The 13,261-nt window shown below is 38.8% G+C and overlaps 1 protein-coding gene across 1 annotated transcript in view; it reads right to left on the bottom strand.

Moving 5' to 3' along the window:
- Nucleotides 1-13,261, bottom strand: part of LOC307129956 (uncharacterized protein) — a 236,371-nt gene that overhangs the window by 54,718 nt on the left and 168,392 nt on the right. The window lies entirely within an intron of this gene.

The following is a 13,261-nucleotide window of genomic DNA, read 5'->3' as shown; positions in this document are numbered from 1 at the left end:
AATAGTGCCCTATTTAAGGGTATAGGGATTTTGGATTCAGCCCTAGTCTCGCGCTTCTCTCTTGCATCCTCAGTGCGCGCGGTGTCGTGTTTTTGAAGGGGCCGCATATTCTTAAAGTGCCCCTAGGATGTTTTTTCGAATATTAGCTTTCAGGCATTGTGTTATAGCTTTTTGTGAATGTAGAAGGTCTGTCAAGTTTTAAAGATTCACCGGTACATGGTAGGGATGGGCGATACCACTTATTTTGTTTTCGATGCGATACTGATCAGCAGGGGCATCGCACCGTGGGGACTAGGGATGGGTCGCGATTTTCGAATATTCGATTAGTTATTTAATTATAGAATATCGAATAGTATGTGCGATTATCGTCCAAAAAAAATCCCCATGTTGTCGGTGCTGATGTGGTGCTGACGCGTTCATGTAACCAGAGGCGCTGCCAATAACGCTCCTAAATGCTGCCAGTCAGCTCTCTGTTTTATACTGGACACGTTTGCTGCGGTCCGAGTCTGATTGTTCCCTCCGCCTCCGCAGTGTTGGTCTGGTTTCACACTCAACTTGAACCCTGGTGCGTTTGCGTTCATCTTACGTCATCACAAACGTGCACGGGCGTGATAGAAAACAGAACGCGGGTCAATATGGGCTTTTTTAAATTAATTTGGTGCTATTATGTGCAGCTGAGTAAACGACACTTGGGTTTACCGTATGTGTGTCGCTTGAAGGCGGCTTTGCTGCTTGCAAACAGACTCTTTTGAGGAGACGGTGAATTGCCATTCATTTGCTGCCCTGATTGCACTCTATGCGCGAATACACTGCAGGCTCGCTCTCGCGATCGTATCTCAGGTAAATCATCAATACTATCATCTCTTACGTGTATGTTATTGAACTAATGACATTGTAATCGGCTAAAACGCATGTGCTGGTTACTACCCGAGTGCTGTTTGCACATTCACGTGAATCGTGGCACAGCTCCGAGAGCAACCGAACTCCGGTTGTGTGTTCTCGGGTTCATTACCTCAGTGCACACCAAGCTCTGTAGGTAAGCTTTCACATTAGCAATTTTTCATGCTAACCGTGCCCCATTCCGAACTAAAATGCCAGAGTTAAAACGCCCTGAGACAACAGAAGAATAACACATCGTCTCACGCGCACGCTGTAGACTTGTGGCATTTATCGGTTGCGGTAACTTGGGGCGATGTCACATTACAGTCATATGTTTCAGCATGTTACAATAAATATATGGCTTGAGTTGATATAGCCTATTCCCTAATGAATTAAACAGTTTGTTATCCTACAGATTGAGAGCGTGAATGGTCTCTCTCCCTCTCTCTCTCTGTTTATACGCGTGTAGCCTTTACATGCGTGCATGCGGGGGAGGAGTTGCGATTTTCGAATAAAAATCGAATAATTCCCAGCGATCGTCGAATATAATTTTTGCTTGAAATGCCCATCCCTAGTGGGGACCCACACTTTTCCCGGTGAGAGGGTTCAACACCCACACTTTTTGTGCAGTTTTGCACAAACGCTTTAAGGATGTCACAATTCTCATTATAATATTAAACCGTTCGGCATTCACGGTTCAAAAAGCGCTTGTGAATTGCGTTGTTTTTGTTGTTTTGTTTTTGCAGTGTGCCTGTGAGTCTACGCGCTGATATGAGCAAATATCCAATCACTATACACAGTGCTAGACACGCTTGCAATGCTGGTGTCAGAGAGTTATACTCACAGAACACTTTAGTTATTCACAATCACGAAAGTTCATTATTTGCATGCGTTTTAAAGGGTTAGTTCACCCAAAAATGAAAATTCTGTCATTAATTACTCACCCTTATGTCGTTCGAGACCCGTAAGACCTCCGTTCATATTCGGAACACAAATGAAGATATTTTTGTTGAAAGCTGATGGCTGAGAAAGGCTTCATATAGGCCTCCATTGGCATTCAGTACACTTACACTCCCAAGACGGATAAAAGGCACTCAGAACATCGTTACAAAGTCCATCTCACCACAGTGACTCTACAATAATCTTACGATGCGACGACAATAGTTTTTGTGCGCAAAACAAAATCAAAATAACACCTTTATCCAGCTTGTTATTGCCTTCCGTGTGTGCCTCCACGACGCATGCGCGAGAATATGACGTAGCGCCGGGGTTCGAGAATCCATGAAATGCGCAATCTAACCCCATTTTGAGCACTACGCCGAGACCTAAAGCACGATCAATGTAGAATCCAACAGCTGAGATACGCGCGTCTTCCTCTGATTGTAAACAAATCACTTCTGGGTCATCTGTCCGAACGCCGGATCTGCGTCATATTCTCGCGCATGCGTCGTGGAGGCACACACGGAAGGCAGTAACAAGTTGGAAAAAGGTGTTATTTTGATTTTTTTTGCGCACAAAAACTATTGTCGTCGCATTGTAAGATTATTGTAGAGTCACTGTGGTGAGATGGACTTTGTAACGATGTTCTGAGTGCCTTTTATCCGTCTTGGGAGTGTAAATGTACTGAATGCCAATAGAAGCCTATATGAAGCCTTTCTCAGCCATCAGCTTTCAACAAAAATATCTTCATTTGTGTTCCGAATATGAACGGAGGTCTTACGGGTCTCGAACGACGTGAGGGTGAGTAATTAATGACAGAATTTTCATTTTTGGGTGAACTAACCCTTTAAAGACTTGCCGGTTATTCGCTTATGCACCGTTTTATCGCGCAGAGCGCGCACACTAAACGCCTGTCAAACACTTGATTACTGGACTAAGTAGTCTTACTGTGCTAATACTGTCAAATATACACAAGGTTAACATAAACACAGTCAGTTATGTGTAAAGTGAAAGTAAATTTGCGTGTGTCTGTATATTAGATGCACGTCTTAAATTGACAGCAGCGCAGCCTATAGTGAACACGCTGTCCTTAAAGGGACAGTTCACCTCTAAAATTATGTCATTATTTACTCATCTAACGTTGTTCCAAACCTGTATTCATTTCTTCTGTTGAACACAGACGGTTGATGGTAGCCATTGACTTCCATATCATTTCCTACTATGGGGACTTTAATGTTAATAAAACTACAAAAGACATAGAAAAGCACTCTCTGTTCTTGACTGAAAAACATTAATACAGTAGCTTTAATAAGAATAAATGTATATTTTATAGTGAAGTCTATGTAGTGTTTTATTTTTACATTTATTCATTAAATTTCATACTTAAATGCTGCTGTACAGCTCTGAGCTGCCAGTGTAAATCTTTATATATATTTATTTTATATTATACTATACACTAGGAATGTGTACAATGTTTTTTTTAAGTAAAGTTTTAAGTTTAAGTAAGGTTTTTTAAGTCTTTTAAGTAAAATAATAAAATAGCATTTTTTTTCTTCTCCTTAACCTCTTTCTGTCCCCGTCACCTAAAGAATAGAATAGCAAAAAACTGATGTGACTAGCCATCAGAACCCAACCGAACACCGTGGTTAAAAAAACCTGAGGTATTTATAATATATATATTATATATCTTGTATGTTATACCTTTTGTACCCTTCTGTCATTATATTCATTGTTTTTATTGTTAACAAACAAACCACATCCATCCCCCACACTTTTGAAAAGCTTGCTACGCCTCTGCTGATCAGGCAAGCATCGATAGCCTACCGATACTTCTAAACTGAACTATTAATGAATGCATTAAATTATTACAATTACTAAGAGTAAAATGGGTAAAGATACCCACTTAACATTATATTTGAAAGGCATTTTAACATTCAACACGCCTTAGTTGCAAATCATTAGAGCATATTTTTGTTTACACATGGTTAATATGTTTACTTGTTAACCATAGGAATCTACAAATACTAGTTGAACTGTGGTCACTGTAGTAACAAAATAAACCATGGTTCATTTTCATAAGGGACTGCCAGTGACTGCACCCATAAAACGCAACCTTTTTAATTTTGACAGTGTCCGATTTATATTAACATTAGATACAGAATAGAACATGATCAATATAAACTTTTAACATTCATTTTAAAGAGTATAATTGCACTATGTATGCTAAAATTTCTATTTGTTTATTGTGAAATAACTCTTCCAATGAGCATTGTTCTGGGTTGCATTTTTAAAAGCATCAATAGTTTCTTATGATAATTTTGGGAAACGCGGGAATATTGAGAGTACTTTGATTAAAATGTTTGTTTTTGTTATTTATATTAAATTAAAACTAACTAATTTCATTCTCTGTCATTAAATAGATCAATCAAGACAAGATTCGGTTTTATTTCTCATAATTGCATGTTCTTTCAGAAGATAATTTAGTGCACTTAGTAATTAAAGGGATAGTTCACCCAAAAATGAAAAATCTGTCATCATACTCACCCTCAAGTTGTTCCAAACCTGTATGAGTTTCTTTGTTCTGCCGAACACAAAATATATTTTGAAGAATGTTTGTAACCAAGCAGATAGAGCAACCATTGACTACCATAGTAGGGGAAAAATACTATGGTAGTCAATGGTTGCTCTATCTGCTTGGTTACACTGTAAAAAAACAGTTGGATAAACTTAAAAAAAATACTTCAATTGTTAACACCTAAAAAATGTAGTTCTTTCAACTTAAATTATTACATTTTATCAACTTAATTTCACTAAGTCAATCACACAAGACTCAAATTGCTTTGGAAATATTTATTAACATAATTTTTTTACACTAACAGTATTTTTCAATCATTACAAACAGTTCATATTTGTTGTGCCAATGAAACTTCATTTACTGACACATTTGACATTCATTTCATTAACCACTAATATAAAAAGAAATATAAAAACATAGTGGTTATGCCCTTAAATGAGCTACATAAAACTATTAAAGGGATTGTTCACCCAAAAATGGTTCAAGTTGTTCCAAACCTGTTTCTTTCTTCTGCTGAACACAAAAGATGATGTGTTGAAGAATATTGGTAACCAGACAGTTGACGGTACCCATTGACTTCCAGAGTATTTTTCTTTCCTGCTATGAAAGTCAATAGCTACCATCAACTGTTTGGCTACTGACATTCTTCAACACATCATCTTTTCTTTTGTGTTCAGCAGAATAAAGAAACTCATACAGGTTTGGAATAACATGAACCTTTTTTGGATGGACTATCCCTTTAATTTTTTTATGTGGCTCATTTAAGGCCATAACCATCAGCATATTCTAAATGTCCTTAACAGCTCAGAGTTATAGGTGATTACCCTTTCACCAATTTAAAGTGAACCAATCAACTACCAATTCGAATATACAACATTTTAAAAAATGATATACTTTTTAACCACAAAGGCTTGTTTTGCTTTAGCTCTGCGATGCGCATCTACGACTTCACGCAATATTTTATCACGCTGGAAAGGTCATGCGTGATGTAGGCGGAAGTACCGATCCAGTGTTCACAAAGCGAAAGTGCAAAGACCAAGTCAAATGCCCTTTCACCAAAAAAAAAAGGTAAAACAACGATGTCAGATGATTTTCAAAGCTGGAGGAGAAAAGATGACATCTTGGATGACATGGGGGTGAGTAAATTATCAAGACATTTATTCTAAAGTGTTAGCCTGGATGCCAGCCGAACTTAGCCCCGCCCACAACATTTGACATCGGGAAGTTCAGTCTGGACTTGATCCGTTGTGGAGCAACTATGCCCGAACAGAAGCTGTTCGGACCAATGAAATTGTCAGGGCGGGCTTTAGACAATGATAGACAGATGATCAACAGTAACGTAATCATCCACGTCACCAAAGAGCCCTTGGGTTGAATTTTTTCTAATCCTAAACGGAGAACTTGTTCGTATATGCATTCACCTTCACTATTTCTCTCAGAAATGATCGTGTTGGTAAGTACTCTGTATACTTCAATTATTTTTTACAACACCAGCAAAGATCGTAAAGATTCTACTTCTTCCAGCGTGCGTGCAGACAGAGCTGCCAAGTTTTCACAACAAAACCTGCCAAATTGCTACTCAAAACTAGCCCAAAACAAGCCCGATAGTTTCCCCGGGGGAAAAAATGGTGTTTGGGGGGTAAAATGTGTGTTTTTTTGGCAGGGTTGCCTGCTAATATTCACATTCCTGGGTCTAAAAATCACATAACTGGGGTCGCTTCAACCCACGGACATGGAAAAACAGCCCAAGGGAAAACCGCAGACTTGGCAACACTGTGTGCAGTTGAGTTCTTTTGACATATGACAACTAACGTTGTGCGTCGCTCCGTTGCTCTGATTGGTTGTAGGTCTATCCAATTGTGGTCTTCCCTGGTTCGGTGGCTCCTGACAATACATTGAGTCTTATGAAGTGAAAAACTGTGCAAGAAACTGAACATTATTAACATGCAACATTGCCATGAATGCACTCAGGACCGTTTGCTGAGGCTGTTGATTACAGGTAATAATATTGTAAATAATGTTCAGTGTCTTGCATAGGCCAATCGTTTTGCTTCATAAAACCTCAAAGAATCATCAGGACCCATGGGTTTTAAAGGGTAAGTTCACCCAAAAATGTAAATAGTGTAATTCATTCCTCACCCTTATGCCGTTCCACACCCATAAGACCTCCGTTCATCTTGGGAATACAAATTTTGTGAGTTTTGTGAGTCTGATGGCTCAGTGAGGCCTGCATAGGCAGCAATGGCATTTCCTCTCTCAAGATCCATTAATGTACTAAAAACATATTTAAATCAGTTCATGCGAGTAGTGGTTCAATATTAATATTATAAAGCGGCGAGAATATTTTTGGTGCGCCAAAAAAACTAAATAACGACTTATATAGTGATGACTGATTTCAAAACACTGCTACATGAAGCTTCGGAGGGATATGAATCAGCGGCTCGGAGCACCAAAGTCACGTGATTTCAGCATTACGCTCTGAAGCAGTATATAATTCAGAAAAATAAAAATAATTTAGCACACAATCCATCCTGACAGAAAACATGGCTTTATTTACACTGTAAGAGTTGTTGACTGTTGAACTCCATATTTTATCTCACAGTTTTTACTATTTGACATGAAAAACATGCTCACTTACATTTTTTCATATGAGCGTGAAGGTTTGATAAACGTCTGAAACTCTTCTCACACTGAGTACAGTAGTACGGCTTCTCTCCAGTATGAAGTAGCTCATGTTTTTTCAGGACTCCAGACTGAGTGAAACTCTTGTCACAATATGAGCACTTGTAAGGTTTTTCTCCAGTATGAATTCTTTGGTGCCGTTTCAGTTCACCAGCTTTAGTAAAGCTCTTCCCACAGTTTCAACACACATGATCTCTCACATCATCATGTGTTTTCTGGTGCTGTTTAAAACTGTTCAGCCATGAATAACTCTTTCCACAGAGAGAACACACATGAGGCTTCACATCTGAATGAACCATCAGGTGTTGTTTTAGATTTGATGACGAATTGAAATCTTTACCACACTGATCACAGTTAAATGGCTTTTCTCCAGAGTGAATGCGCAGATGAATTTTTAAACCTGATGTATCTTTGAAACTCTTCTCACACTGAGTGCAGTGGTACGGCTTCTCTCCAGTATGAAGTCGCTCATGTGATTTCAGGGCTCCAGCCTGAGTGAATCTCTTGTCACAATATGAGCACTTGAAAGGTTTTTCTCCAGTATGAATTCTTTGGTGCTGTTTCAGACATTCAGCTCTAGTAAAGCTTTTCCCACAGTCACAACACACATGATCTCTCACTCCATCATGTGTTTTCTGGTGATGTAAATAATGATGCAGTCGTGAAAAACTCTTTCCACAAAGAGAACACACAAGGGGCTTCTCATGTGAATGAACTTCCAGGTGTTGTTTTAAATTTGATGATAATTTAAAATCTTTACCACACTGATCACAGTTAAATGGCTTTTCTTCAGAGTGAATGCGCAGATGATATTTGAGACCTGATCCGTGAGTAAAACTCTTTCCACACAGAGTGCATGTATACGGTTTCTCTCCAGTGTGAACTCTTATGTGTGCGTTAAGGTTTCCTTTTTTTTGGAAACTCTTTCCACACTGAGAGCAGGTGTGCAGCTTTTTGGCCTTTGTTTCCTGAGTTTTGAAGTCACAGAGTTTCTTCATGTCTTTTAGTTTGTGTCGCCAAACTATTTGTTCCTCAGTATCTTCATGTTTTATTCTGGATGGTTCTGGGTAACTCATGTCTTCAATCTCCTCTTTAATAAACTCCATCTTTAACAGTCACAGATTTCAGCTGCTACACCGGGAGTTTGTCCTTCTCTTGTAGGATGATGTGAATATTCCCAGTATTTATTGGTGAATTGTTGTGGGAGGGGCTTCACTGCAGGTGTGAACTGTGATCACTGTGAGAAACTGACGCCCACAGGACCAGACCTGGAAAAATCAAAGATAAGTTAAATTAAATTAACTGAATGTGTTTTCAGTCAGGAATATGGAGTATTTTGATGCAAGTTAGATATTAATTGTGATATTAATATTAATAAAAGTCCCCTGTTTTCACCTCATTCATTATGCTGATGTCTGAGATCTTCTGTAAAGTGGCACATTAAGCACATTTTATTGGTGTAATAGAGTCAGAGTCTGTGAAAAACTCTCTGCCAACATATTATTACACTCTAATAATAAACCAGGACGCATTTCATTACATTGGTCCTTAAACATGTAAACGCTGGAGCTGATTAATGTTAAACTCTGTAATCTGAGAAACATCTCTCACCTGCAGACTGGAAATATAAGGCATCCGACAGAAATATTCCACTTTTGTCCTTCATTCACGATCGTTAACAGCGTCGCTTTCAGCTTCAACTGGAGAATGTTTCAGACCTCATCTCGTCTCTATCTCTCTATTTTTATTGCATTAACAAGAACACTAACATTACACACACTTATAGGAGTTCACAATGTGTTCGACTGTTACATTCACAATAGCGTCAAAGGAAACAACAAAAGGAAAAGAGAGAAAGATGAGAGAAAACAAAACGTATAGAAGGCCTTCTGCGCATGCTCAGTGCGCGCGGTGTCCTGTCTCTTAAAGGGGCCGCGTTCAGTAAATCACATCTCCGCATTGTTATGAACAAATACATTATACACAATAAGTGTGTGTGTGTGTGTGTGTGTGTGTGTGTCCACACACACACACACGCGCACACACACACACACACACATATACATATACATATACATATATATATATATATATATATATATATATATATATATATATATATATATATGAATTCAACATTATATTTACATTCACTATAATCAACATTACAGTTACAGTATAGAGTCTGGGAAAGTACGTCATTGCGCACTGCATTATGGGTAGTCGCTCAGGAGCGTACAATGATAACTAATGCGAATCACCAGAGAAAAATACTACTATATTTAATACTTATTAAGAACTGCTTGCACTCACTTAGAATAAATGCACTAATATTTGAATATCTTACCTTTTAATCATCTCTTAATCATACGGCCGCCTTCTATCGCACCACACACAAGACCATACATTGATTTGTCTTTTGTAGTTTATTTTTGAATACCCTAACTAAAAAGTCTGTATCTGATATATAAAATAATAAATACATATCGCTTGATCTCAGCAACATATATCACATTGCCCTATTTCCTTAACGTTAAAGCATTAGGGGATAACATAAGATTATGGTCCGTAATGCAGCTTTGAAATAATTTGTATTTGAAAGCCCAAATCATTATACCTACAGTACTAAAAAGTTTTACTGGACTTAAATGGTACAAGATACCTTCTACTGAGAGAAGCTGAACAATGAAGCCTTTCCAGACGTGTTTCATTATGGTGTGAGCACAGAAAATATTAATCTGCAATATATTTGTTATAAATAATAAATATATAAATACAAATGATAAAGACATTTTTTGTTTATTTCCATTGAGTTTTACTTTTACTTTCACTTCTTGTTTCCAAGCTGGTAAACTGAAAAATTGCGCGTCATTTGAGATACGTTTTCCACGCAAGTCGTGAGAGTGGCTATAGCAGTCCATAACACAGCAAGCGTTCAGCATTCAATTGTGTTTTTAACTGTATAATACAAGTTTTGAAGTCTACCTCCACTACTACTCCTTCTCTAATGTAGTGTCTGTGTCCTAAAGTCCACGAATGCATTGCGTTGCTGACGTCACGTTCCCATTCTCTATTGTTTTTCTACGTCTCGCTTGCATCTGTGCATTTGACGATTGTCTTGACCTCACCATAATGAATGAGGTGAATTGACAGGTATGAAAGCGAGGCTGTGAATAAATTCATAAAGTCATTACTACTAAACTGTACTGGAATATTTTGTTCAGGTTATGTCTGTTTATTTGTTAATCTGGCCATTGTACTAAATAAAAAAAATGTTTTTTTCTGTCAGTTTATGGGAATGCTCAGCCCTGGCTGCTTTTAGAGCCTTTTTATAACGTGAAGTGCTGTCTTTCCACGCGATTCTAAAGACCTCTAAATGTGTTTGTTTCCATTTGTGCTCTAGATTACGAGTTTCTCTCTTGATAGCATGAGTAATATTGTTGTTAGTGGTGTCAACAATAATCGATTCGGCAATGCATCGCAATGCGGGGCATGCACGATTCAGCATCGATGCGGCTAAGTGCCATAATCGATTATGTCATTGTTTATTTTCTGGCCTTGAGTTGGACAATAAAGTTGTGAAGTTTCAATTACTTCCGGGGTCATAACAGCAACAACAATCAAGATGGCTGGGGCGGAGGGAGATTACTGATTAATTAAAACACTTATGTTCACAGCTGGAAAAAGTTGGCACTTATTATTGCTCTATTTACAGTTTTTCTCGATTGCTAAAACACATTTCTTGAAACAGTCAACCATTTTCTCAGAACTGTAAACACAAAACCAAATATTCAAACTAAATTTCCAAAACCTTTGACTCTTCTGGCAAAATCAAACACTCGCCCCTAAACTATTTAACCTGTGCTCAAAATCAAACTATGCTTTCAGATCATAAACACAACCCATCAATATATAAACACTATGGAGCAATCATTAGACACAACACAAAAAAATGGAGAACACAGCATCCAGGGCATGCAGTTAAAGAAAATGTTGTTTGTTACTGTATACACAGTACGTAAATGCCATTTGCAATAAAGAAAATATTACAGTAACCATCACTTAGTACTGTCAAAGAAAATTATAAATGAAAAGCATAATAAACTCAAATGTTGTGCAACTGAAAAGTCTGTTTTACACAATTCAGTCTGCCTCAGCGTCGCGTCTTCGTGCTGGGTCTGGCCAGAGGACTTCATCCACCTCACAGGCAATGTTGTCCCTTGCCAGGCAACGGGGGAAAAACCCTCTGGTGTGTCGGATCCAGCCTTGACAACATTCCACACCTATGTCACCACAGGCCAATTCCATAGCCTCTAGAAGACTTACCCCGTTATATGGGTTTCGGTCATAGACCTTCCACCGCCACGCAGAGAAAAATTCCTCGATTGGGTTTAGAAAAGGGCTGTATGGTGAAAGGAAAACATTTAAGAATTGCTGGTTGATATTGAACCATTCACGTACACGGACACTCCGGTGAAAGCTGACATTGTCCCAAACCACCACATACACAGCATGCACTGCCTGCTGATAATCCTGGTGCTCACGCTCAAGCAGAACATCCCGAAGACCACCCAGAAAGGTTAAAAGATGTTCAGTGTTGTATGGCCCCAGGGTTGCATGATGGTGGAGAACCCCACGGTTACTTATGGCTGCACAAAGGGTGACATTGCCACCACGCTGGCCAGGGACACCCACGATGGCACGTTGGCCAATAATGTTCCTGCCTCTCCCTCTCCTCTTTGCCAGATTGAACCCTGCTTCATCAACGAAAATGCATTCATGGGGCCTTTCCATGGAATCCAGTTCAAACACTCTCTACACATGTAAAAAAGGATACATACAGTAATTAGTTTACAGTCGTAAGTGATACAGAAAGACAAACTTCTGCAAGTGTATTTGTATACACACCTTACAGTATTTACATACCCTACACTAGTATAAAGGGCAGTTTACAGTAACAGTTGGCTAGTAGCATAGAATTGTACTGTAAGCATCAGAGCTGAAAGTTTCTGAGTGTACACTTACTTGTACATATTGACATCGTAGTTCTTTGACCCGTTCTGAGTTGCGCTCAAAGGGTACTTTGTACACTTGCTTCATGCGTAGCCTGTTGCGTTTGAGGACACGATCAATGGTCGAAAGGCTGACACTGTTCATTCCTTCAAAGTTTGCATTGTCTTCAACAACTCTTTCCTGTATTTCACGCAGGCGGATTGCATTGTTTTGAAGGACCATATCAACAATGAGAGCCTCTTGCTGTTGGGAGAACATACCAGTCCTTCCACCCGCATGTTGTAGTCTTGCAATTCTACAAGAAGGGAAAATGCACTTTCAGTATTACATACAGTAAAGTATAGTGTAAATAGTAATGGACATTACATTGTATGTGTAAAATGTATGGAAAGAAAGGTTATTTCCCCCCAGTAATTTTTCTGTTGACAAAGATATGTACTGGCTCAAATGAATACAGTAAACTTTCAATTACCGAAATGAAAAGAAACATTTACCTGTTTTCTTCTCTGAATGTCCTGACAATGGTGGCCACAGAGAATCTGCTCAAATTGGGTTGAACTCGTAGGCCTGCTTCCCTCATTGTCATACCATGAACAAGAACATGGTCTATGACTGTTGCTCGAATATCATCTGAAATGACTGCTCTTGGTCTTCCTCCTCCTCTTCCTCCTCTTCCTCCTCTTCCTCCTCCTCCTCCTCCTCCTCCTCTTCCTCCTCTTCCTCCTCTTCCTCCTCCTCCTCCTCCTCCTCTTCCTCCTCTTCCTCCTCCTCCTCTTACTCTTCCTCTGCCTCTCAGATTGTTTCCCACCATTCTTACATCCACCCAACACACCTGTGCCCTCTGAACTGGCTTATATTCTGGGCAATTGGTTTAATCACATCATTAGAAACAAGTGTGTTCAATTTTGAGTCATTGTGTTTTACAGATGACAACTGTGTTGTAGTTGTGTTTACTGTTTGCCGCGTGTGTTTACCAATTTGCAAGCACAAGTGCATCACAGTGCAAAAGGTGTTTAGTGAATGAGAATGTGTTTAGAGTTTTGCCAAAAGAGTGTCTGATTTGACAAATTGGTTTAGTTCACTGAACATTTGATTCAGAGAATGGGGTTTAGTGTTTTAGCAATCGAGAAAAACTGTAATTTCAAATGGTTCTAAAGCAGAGAAGAGAAACAT

This window comes from Gobio gobio, assembly GCF_949357685.1.
Source record: "Gobio gobio genome assembly, chromosome: 8".
In the NCBI taxonomy this organism is placed as follows: Eukaryota; Metazoa; Chordata; class Actinopteri; order Cypriniformes; family Gobionidae; genus Gobio; species Gobio gobio.
This window is presented reverse-complemented; position numbering and strand designations above follow the sequence as displayed.